Genomic DNA, 10,065 nt, shown 5'->3' with positions numbered 1-10,065 from the left:
TCAAGATTCTGCTAAAACATAGTTTAGTGTACACTGTATAGTAACTTGACATTCCTAGATTTTTTTATCAATTGGTATTTTGAAAGGTATTTAACAAATATACTTCTTTGATTCTCTGTATGCCTTGTGAGTCCTGCAGTATATCTCAGAATTACAGGACTTAGTATTCTTTAGTTCATATATCAGTAATGATGTCCCTGTTCTAATTTTAGTATTTCTTGACTGTATGTATTTTAAAAATGCAGTTTGAGTGGCACAGTTTTTCTGTGTGTGTGAGTGCACAGATAAGTTTGCAAGACTGAGGGGATGACTTCTATAAGCTGCATGCAGTGGAGCAGACATACTTGGTTCAGATCCACTGAGTTTTCATCTACCCATCTTCAAAAAATTTAACCCCCCCCCCACACACATATATGCCAGAGGACTGTCTGGCCTCTCCTCAGTGAGGTAAACCCTGACTCAACCTTGAGAGTGACTTGAGGCCCCAGGGAATGTGGACTCATGGTGGAGGTTGAGGGGTTGGGGTGGGGGACATCCTATTGGAGAAGGGGGAGGAGGAATGGGATGAGGGACTGTGGAAGGACAGACAAGGAGGGGTTAATAACAGGACTGTATAAAAAAATAAAAGTAATAAAATATAACCCCCATTCCAAAACAAGCAAACCAACAAACAAATAAATAACAACAGCAAAGCAACACAAATGGAGCAGAGACTGAAAGAATGGCGACCCAAAGACTGGCCCAACTTGTCATCCATCCCATGTGTGCACACCAAATCCTGGCACTATTACTGATGCCATAGTGTACATGAAGACAGGAGCCCACTTGGCTGTCTTCTGAGAGGCTCTACCATAAACTGTCTGAGACAAATGCAGATGATTACAGCCAACAATTAGAGTGAGTTCTGCGACCAGTATGGAAGAGTTAGAGGAAGAACAGAAGGAGATGAAGGGAATTGCAACTCCATAGGAAGAATAACAGTTTCAACTAACCTGGAGAGCTTAGAGCTCCCAGAGGCTAAGACAACGTCCTGGGAGAACACATGGGCTGGTTTGTAGTTGAGGCATATGTGTACCTTGCATGGCTATAGTGGGAGAAGATAAACTTAATCTTATGTAATCTTAATGTCCCAGGGAAGAGGAGTGATGATGGGGAATGCAGGAGGGGGAGCACCCTCTCAGAGGTAGGGGGTGTGTTGTATGGGGTGAATAGCTCATGGAGGGGGAATATGGAAGGGGGACAACATTTGGATTGTTAATAAAATAATTTATTAAAATCTATCAATAAATGTGATATTGTCTATTTGTAATCTAAGTATATAATAGAAACTCTATATAGAGTTGTGATATTTGTTCAATGACAGACTCTGTACCAAAATAAATTGGAGATAAAATAAAGAAGATAAAGCAGTTGTTTTTTTATTCCTACATGCTTGTGTACCCATTTAATTATCATGCACACATGAATAAATAAATACACACAAATATCCCAACCTACGATATGCAATAATATTGACTTTGCATGAGCAAAGGAAACCTTATAGGTTTTAGATTGGTCTCAATCTTCCTAGATAGACACTTCCTATATAAACCCAACCATTGGACAGAAGCCAAGGATCCCTGTGGAAATACTGGAAGAAGCTGAGGAGGAGGGCAACCCCTTTAGGAAGACCTGCTGTCTCAACTAACCTGGACACTTGGGATCTTTCAGATAGGAGCCCCCAACCAGGCAGCATGCACTAGCTGATATGAGCCTCCACCTAGGCACATATACAGCAGAGGACTGCCTGGTCTGGCCTCAATGAAAGAAGATACACCTAACCCTTGAAAAACTTTTAGTCTGGTGGTCTGGGGGTAGGTGTGTGAGGACATCCTATTGAAGAAAGGGGAGGAGGAATGGGATGAGGAACTGTTGGAGGGTGGGCTGGGAGGGCATAACAACTGGATTGTAAAACAAAAATTAAAGATAATTTTTAAAAAATTCATCTGCTTTAAAGCCTTTGTGAAAAATGTTTATTATTGTGGATTCAGTATTGAAAACTGTATTTCACAGCATAGTCTGGAATTTGGAATGAGTCTCTGGAACCTGGAAGGTGAGATACTCTCAGATCTCAAAGCAAAGGACCAAGCAGTGTGTGAACTTGTAGACTTCACCTCCAGTAGAAAGAAAAAGCATCAAGTGGAGGGATGGGATTGCCATCCTATAGCCAAAATTTCTGACCCAGATTTGTTCCTGTCTGAAAACAAAACAAAACAAAACTGCAGTTTGGGGCAAAAATGAAGAGACTGAGGAAAAGGAGTTCCAGTGACAAACCCAAATTTGGATCCAGCTCATGGGGAGGCCCCAAGGCCTGACACTATTACTGATGCTATGGTGTGCTTATAAAGAGCAGCCTCTCAGGACTGCCCCTAAACGTCCAAGGAACAGCATATAGAGTCAGATGCAGATTTTTACACCTAANCAGTAGACAGAAGACAGTTACCCCATTGGTTGAATTAGGAAAAGATGGATTAAGGTGATGAGGAGGATGACCTTATAGGAAGACCAGCAATCTCAACTATCCTGGACCACTGAGATCTCTCAGACACTGAGCCAGCAACCAGGCATCATACAGCAGCTGATATGAGGCCCCCAACACATATACAGCACAGAATTGCCAGGTCTGGACTCAGACAGAGAAGGTAGAACTAATCCTCAAGAGAACTGGAACGCCAGGGAGTGGGAAGATCTGGTGGAGTGGCGATGGTGTGGGGACATACTCTTGGAGATGGGGAGAGGTGGTGTGGGGTATGGAACAGTTGGAGGGTGGACCAGGANGGGGATAAAGTCTGGAGTGTAAAAAAAGATTAAAGAATAAGTTAAAAAATAGAAAGGAGTCTCTGGTCTCTCAATAAATTTAATGCATGTAATTAACTGATTTTCCATCTTAATAACTGAAAGATTTATATATATATATATATATATATATATATATATATATATATATATATAATCAACACCAGGATATAATTCTTACAAATATTTCTAATTTTAACTAAAGCATTGCAACTCTATTAAGCAGCAAGCACATAAATCACAAACAGATATTCAAAAAATATGTTCTTAGCATGCAACATCTCTTTATTAAAATATCGGAATATTTAATAAAATATGCTTAAATAATTTTTAAAGAGCACATATCTGATTAATTTTATGTTACATCAGAAGTTAAGGACTTGTTTGTAATTTTACAGTCTTTATGCAGAATTACAGGGACCTCATAATCTAGAATGTTTTGCATTGCCATTTGAATTAATTTGTTCTTTAATGTCTCTTTATATTTTTTGGGAAGAATTGTGTTTCTGTCTTTACAAGATTTCTGTACAGTTATTGTTATATCATAATCCTGAATATTAAGATACATTTCACTCTTGTGCTTATAGAAAATATAAGTTACATCTATTTTAGTATTGTTCTTTTAGCATGTAATGTGTGCTTCTGATTCTGAATCTCACCGTGCTGCTCACTGGGTTCAAACTCATCACAGAAGCCATAGTTCCTCCCAGCATCATGCGAAACTCACAACAGACACAGAACACCACTGCTGCTGATGGTATTGTAAAACTACCTGGTCTCTGAGTTTCATTTTTGAACTTTGATTGTCTGTGTATAAAAATCAAGTAGAAATTTAGATTTTCTCATGTAGTATTGGTTTGCTGAGTTAGGATTAGACTTGATCATATTCATAATTCCTTGTTTTCTATACATAAGATTATGTTTTTACAAACATTACAAAGTCATTTTCTTTGCATTAAGCATCACATACTTAAGATGCAGAAGACCTAGTATTAATATTCTTTTATAATTTTACCTTGGATGCCATCATTTCCTTTCTCCAGCTTCTCTCAGATCCACCCCAAGTGCAAACAATCTTCAGATGCTCTAGATTAAGTGGGAGCACTAAAGCTGACTCACTTCCACATTCTCTATCCCTTTCTTCACTACCAAAATAGAGTAGAAGTAAATAAATGAAAATCAAAATAGCAATCCAAGAACATTAAGATAAAAAGATTAAAACAAAATGAACAGTACCCAAAACAAAATCTTCTGAAATAAAAAATGAAACAAAAGTCAAGTTTGCTTTATGTTTTACAACTATTCTTGTTGCTGGGGCCTGATCTGGATCATCTTTGATATAATCAGTGACACTCTGTTTGAATAGATTGATTTTTTTCTTTGCTATCAACAGACATTATTTGCAAATTACTCTTTGGTTAGGGGTTGCACTTTGTCTCCTTTCCCTTCTCATAGCTGGAATTTTTGATGAATTGAACCTATTCAGCTTTGTTTGTGCTGCCACATTCTCTGGGCATTCCTGTGTCTCAGTCGTTTTGTATGGATAGCACTGTTTCCTTGCAGTAATTCAACCCCTGACACTTATATTTCTGCTTTATCTTTAACATAGATCCAAGAGTCTTGAGGAGAGAAGTTTAATGAAGACCCATTTAACATCTACAGATTCAAAGTCGCTCACTTCCTCTACACAGGGCACTTGAGGATGTCTAAGTTAATTCTTGTGAAAGAGGAGACAGCCTTGTTGAGAACTGAGCACTGAACTGATTTATGGGTAGAACAGTATGTTGTAGGAATCATTTTATTTCATTTTTCCCATAGGAAAATAACAGTAGTAGGTTTTTTTTTCTTTTCTATAACCCAATCCTATCTAAACTCAGATTCATGGGCACTTGGATGTATAAGGTATGAATTTCAGCTCATAAGCTTAGCCCTAAAATCTAAAACAAACAAAACAAAAACAAATAAACACAACCCCCACAAATTACTAGGTGGTGTGTCCAATCCAAATTTATGAATCTAAAATATTAAGCATTAAGCTAACACAGGAAGGGTTGCAGGAAGACAGTAAAACTATTGTGCCAGTGTACCCTGAATGAAGTTCACTAATTTACAATGCACTTTTTGTGGCTGATGATATTCAGGAATTTTTTCATCTTCAGTTACATGCAGTGTGATATGTAAGAATATCTTCAGCATTAGAACATTATTCTCTGGCTGCTGTTTGAAGAGAATAAATCATAACCTTTCAAATGATCTGTGAAATTCATGTGGAGTCTGTAGTAATACTTTGACTAATGAGTACATAAAATTTAAACTCTTCTTGTCCCTGGAGTTATTACTCAGTGGCAAAATAATTATAGCATTGGAAATTCTCTTCAAACATAAAGTCTCATATATATATATATATATATACACACACATGTGTATAGACATGGAAATAATGTAATATATTATATGTTTATATGTTTATAAATATAATGTATACATATATATGTTATGTATATATGTTTTGTATATATTATATGTTAAATTATGTGTGTTGTATATTATATATATTGCTTCATACACACACATTATATATACATACATATATATGTATATATGTATATTTCTATGATTTTTTGAAAATTTGAGACATAATTATTTTAACTGACAATATTTCCATGATTCATCCATTATCTCGAATTTTACTCCTGTCTGCCTACTTCATTTGCAATGCCATTTTGTCTTTCTAGTGATTAATATTATTTACATAATCAAATATATACATAACTATTTACTGCTCTGTGTATGAGGGTTTGATCATATGCAAAGTTTTTTAGGCTGCATGTTTGATATTGAACAACCTATCAGGGAGCATATCCCCAAAGAAGGTTAAATTTATCTCTGTTCACATCCTTAATTGCCTGTAACTTTTCAGCTAAAATGGGGTTTATGTCTATGATATTTTCTCCTTCAGAATTGGCATGCAATCTTGTAGTGATGTGAGGATAATCTTTAGTTATGCATGTTGTTAAATTTTATTGTGTAACATCGTTATCCTATATAGAAGACACTTTGTAGTAGTAGACATCTCATCCTATGAATAATTTAATTTTTACTGTCTTCCTGCAACCCTTCCTGTGTTAGCTTAATGCTTAATATTTTAGATTCATAAATTTGGATTGGACACACCACTGTCCGTTGTTCTTTGCATTTTGAATAGTTGTGCAGTCCTATAATTGTCTCTGTCTGGTGCAGAATGAAGCTAATTTCCTGACGGTTACAGCTATACATTTCTATAGTTTAAAGTATATATATTACTGTTATAAGAAACTGGCAGAGCGAAGTTCTCATCCAGATTCCATTATCTCTGCTGCCACAGGTTTTGGCTTATGTTATATTATTGAACATGGATCTCTTCTTGATGATGAAATAAGTCTCAATAAATCATCTGAGACATCATAAACACTTCATCTGTGTTTCTGTAATGCCAACCCATCATGGTATATGGAAGGGGATTCCTGGTGGAAATGGAGACAAGAAGGGGGATAGAGAAAAATGATCAGGTTTTAGGGGAGGCATGAATGAAGGCCCGATGGCCCTCAGAAAGAATGAAAGTAGGCACCCTTGGGAGGTTGGAGGTGGGGGACTCTCTTGAATGTACCAGAGACCTGAGAGGTGAGAGACTCTCATATCTCAAAGCAAGTGTTAGACGAAATTTCATATGGGGGACAGAGGGAACTTGTAGAGTTCACCACCAGTAGAATTACTGGACATCAAGTGGAGGGATAGGTTTTTCATCCAATAGTAAAAAACTCTGATCCAGAATTCTTCCTATTTAAAAAGCACTGCAAGGACAAAAATGGGGAATGTGGAGGGAAAGGAGATCCAGTGACAGGCTCATATTTGGATCGATCTTAAGGGGAGACCCCAAAGCCTCACTATTATTGATGCTATGGTTTGCTTACAAACAGGAAACAAACATGACTGTCCTCCAGAAGTCCCCCAAAGCAGCTGAAAGTATCAGATGACACTATTTCCACCCAAGCAATGGACAGAAGATAGTGACCCCAATGGTTGAAATTTCAAAAGCTGGATGAAGCTTATGAAGAAGGCAACCCTATAGGAAGACCAGCAGTCTCAACTAACCTGGCCACCTGAGATCTCTCAGACACTGTACCACCAACCAGGCTGCATATACCAGCTGATATGAGGCTCCCAACACATATACAACAAGAATTCCTGGTCTGCACTAAGTATGAGTAGATTCACCTAACCCACAAGAGACTTGAACCCCAGGGAATAGGGACTGTAGGGCTGGGTTTAGGGTGTGAGGGAAACCTCCAGGAGGAGGTATCAGAAGAGAAACACTCAAAGGACAGAATGAGAGGGGGATAAAGCCTGAACTGTAAAAAACATAAAGAATAATTAAAAAGAAGTGATGATACTATAGAAAGTTAATAAAATTATGAAATTTGTCCTAACATTTTGTAGTACTGTTAAGTCCAGTGTTTACATGAACATTCCAGTGTAATAAAAAGTTGAATAAATAAAACCCTGAATGATATGAGACTCTCTCTGATGGAGCAGTTCCAATCAGTAAAGATGCACTTTCTCAAAGAGCCAGAGATAGTGGATATCTGAAAAAAAAAAAAAAAAAAAAAAAAAAACCTAGTGATGGATATTTCAGTTATGAGATCTCTTACTTTACAGCAGGTTTTGAATTTTAGTTCTAGGTTTGAGATCTTTTTCATAATTGGTCCCTAATCTACTGTTTAATTGTATGTACTTATTCTAGTAAGCATAGACAACCAGAGATAATATCAATTTTTTCTACAGAATTATTGAAAGGTAGGCTTCTGAGTAGTCCCAGGCCCTGTAAAGAAGAAGTATATAAGCTATTTCTCAGAGTAGGAGGAATGCTCATAAAAATTGTAGGCGACAGAACCAAGTGAAAGCTAGCTGTAGCAAGAACTTTCTAGGATCTCCATATTCCTCATGGAGCACCTGTTCCTATTTGCTTTGCAGAAAATATGTTCCTCCAGCTGAAGTCACTGCTCCTGCTTTAAGAAACACTGTCCCTGTCACAGTTTTGCATCATTCATCATTTTCAAGGATGGGATACACTTCAAGAACCAGTATCTGACAAAACAAGGGTTGTACTATTTTCCTGTTTCCATAACTATCTCAGAGTTTCAATTTTTCAAATCCTGTTCCTAGAGTCAAGTTTAAATTATCATTGCACTTTGACAAATAATAATTCTTACATTTTGTGTTCTCTGTCTTCCAATTCCTATCTAGTAAATCATGTGATATATAAGCCATTTGGAAAACCATATTATGGTGTTTGACTGATATTATATATTCTCATCAAAAGAAATTTACACATCAGACTTCCTTATCACTTTTCAATATTGAATTTACACTGATTGACCAATTTCACTTCATCAATATTCACTCTCCACAAGTACTTCTCTGTGATTTGTCATGCACAATTAGCAATTATATTACTTTGAGTTGCTCCTAAATATTAAAAAAAACTTGTTTCCAAATGCACATATCACATAATTTCTGGTAGCCTACTGTGTGTTAGGTTATTTTGATTCTTTTAAATTTCCTGTGGTATGGAGAATCAAAGTGTAAGAATTTAAGGTCTTACCTGTAGCCTATTTAAGATAGGGGAGATACAATACAACAAATTACAATCAGCAATGCAAGTATTTGCATCACTTAGAAACAGCAGGAACCTATCTTTAGGACTCTGGGAATGTTGAATTGATAACACAGTCTGATTCAGTTGAGGGTCTGATGGTATAGAGATAGATATAGAGCTGAAAGTGAGAGAATGGAGAGAGCGAGGAGAGAGAATTAGGGGGTAGATGATGATATGCCATATAATTGTGTACAGCATTTATCAAAGGATTCTATTTCATACTAGCTTTGGAAGAAGGAAATGTTAAGTGTCATAAAAACCTGGACAAATATCTAACTGATGTGCCTGTTAACATATGAAGGTGCAAAGAATCTCTCAGTACTGAAGATATCTTTTACTAGTTCTCCTCATTCTCTCTACCCATTGGCTATTCTTTTGTCTCCTCTCACTTTCTGACATTTTGATTTAGAAAGCACACCATGAGAACATTTAAAAATACTGACTCTCAGTAATAGTACTAAGTTCCATGCTGATGAAATTTCCCTGCTTTAATGATGCTCGTGTAAAATCATAGTTGGTCATTGTGCTATAACTGAAAAGTAGATTACGCAGCATAGACCTCCAAACCAGGATGTACTACGTGAATGAGGGTAGTACATGTAAATAAACTGATTTGCCATTCCAAATAACAGAGGGATTTACTTAGATGATAAATAGCCAAAATATTGATTGGAATCTATTCTTATGTTTCTAACACTCTATCTCAAGAAATACAGACCTAGTTTAAAAAAAAAAATACTGGTACCTTAAGGAAAGATTTGAAAAACATGTTCTTAGCATAATGTACTGTTATCTAAAAATAAGAATGTTCAAAAATTAAAACAAATATTTGAACATGAACATTTTATTAATAGGTCCTATGTCATTATCTTTGTTTTATAACAAGGGCTAAGTGTTTATTTGGAACTTCACTATATTTTTACATAAAATATAACAGTATTTCATAATTTAATGTCTTTTCCTATAGCTATTGACATGTCCTTTCAGGTATCCATTTTGGTAGTATCTTGAACAACTTGCACTGATTCATTTACATAATTTCTAGCAGTTACTGTTTAGTTTAATTCTAGAAAATATTTATGCATATTACTTTTGTATTTGTAGTTTAAAGTGTTCATAGGTTACATATTTTCCCAATCTTGTTCTCTTAATATGTGTCCATGTACTTCCGATGCAGAGTCTTGCTGTCCTGTTCGCTGAGTACTCCAACTTATCCCTGAAACCATGCCTCCTCTCAGCTTCATGAGAAACTCACAGTACAGAGGCAGAGCACCACATTCAGCTGATGGTATTGTAAGACAACTCTCTTTTCAACTTTCACTATTGAGTTTTGAATGCTTGTGCATAGATTTCAGTAGAAAATGTATGAAACACCTCTGATGATAAGTGATCCTCAGATCTATGGGTATAGAATTATGTCATTGGGACTCATTTTACTTTTTCCATTTAGCAGAATAAGAAAATTATTGTTTTTCATAGGTCTCAGATTAGTGGAAAATTACAATGTGAGGTATGGATTAAGGTTCATGGAGATG

At 36.2% G+C, this 10,065-nt stretch overlaps 1 long non-coding RNA gene across 1 annotated transcript; it reads left to right on the top strand.

The window, feature by feature from the left end:
* Window positions 1–7,021: 7,021 nt before the first annotated feature.
* Window positions 7,022–9,821, top strand: LOC115031484. The gene is made up of 3 exons (XR_003837102.1): window positions 7,022–7,062; window positions 7,846–7,973; window positions 9,708–9,821. It is a non-coding gene; the product is annotated as an uncharacterized LOC115031484 (long non-coding RNA).
* Window positions 9,822–10,065: the final 244 nt, after the last annotated feature.

Source organism: Mus caroli, chromosome 7, assembly GCF_900094665.2.
Source record: "Mus caroli chromosome 7, CAROLI_EIJ_v1.1, whole genome shotgun sequence".
Lineage (NCBI taxonomy): Eukaryota > Metazoa > Chordata > Mammalia > Rodentia > Muridae > Mus > Mus caroli.
This window is presented reverse-complemented; position numbering and strand designations above follow the sequence as displayed.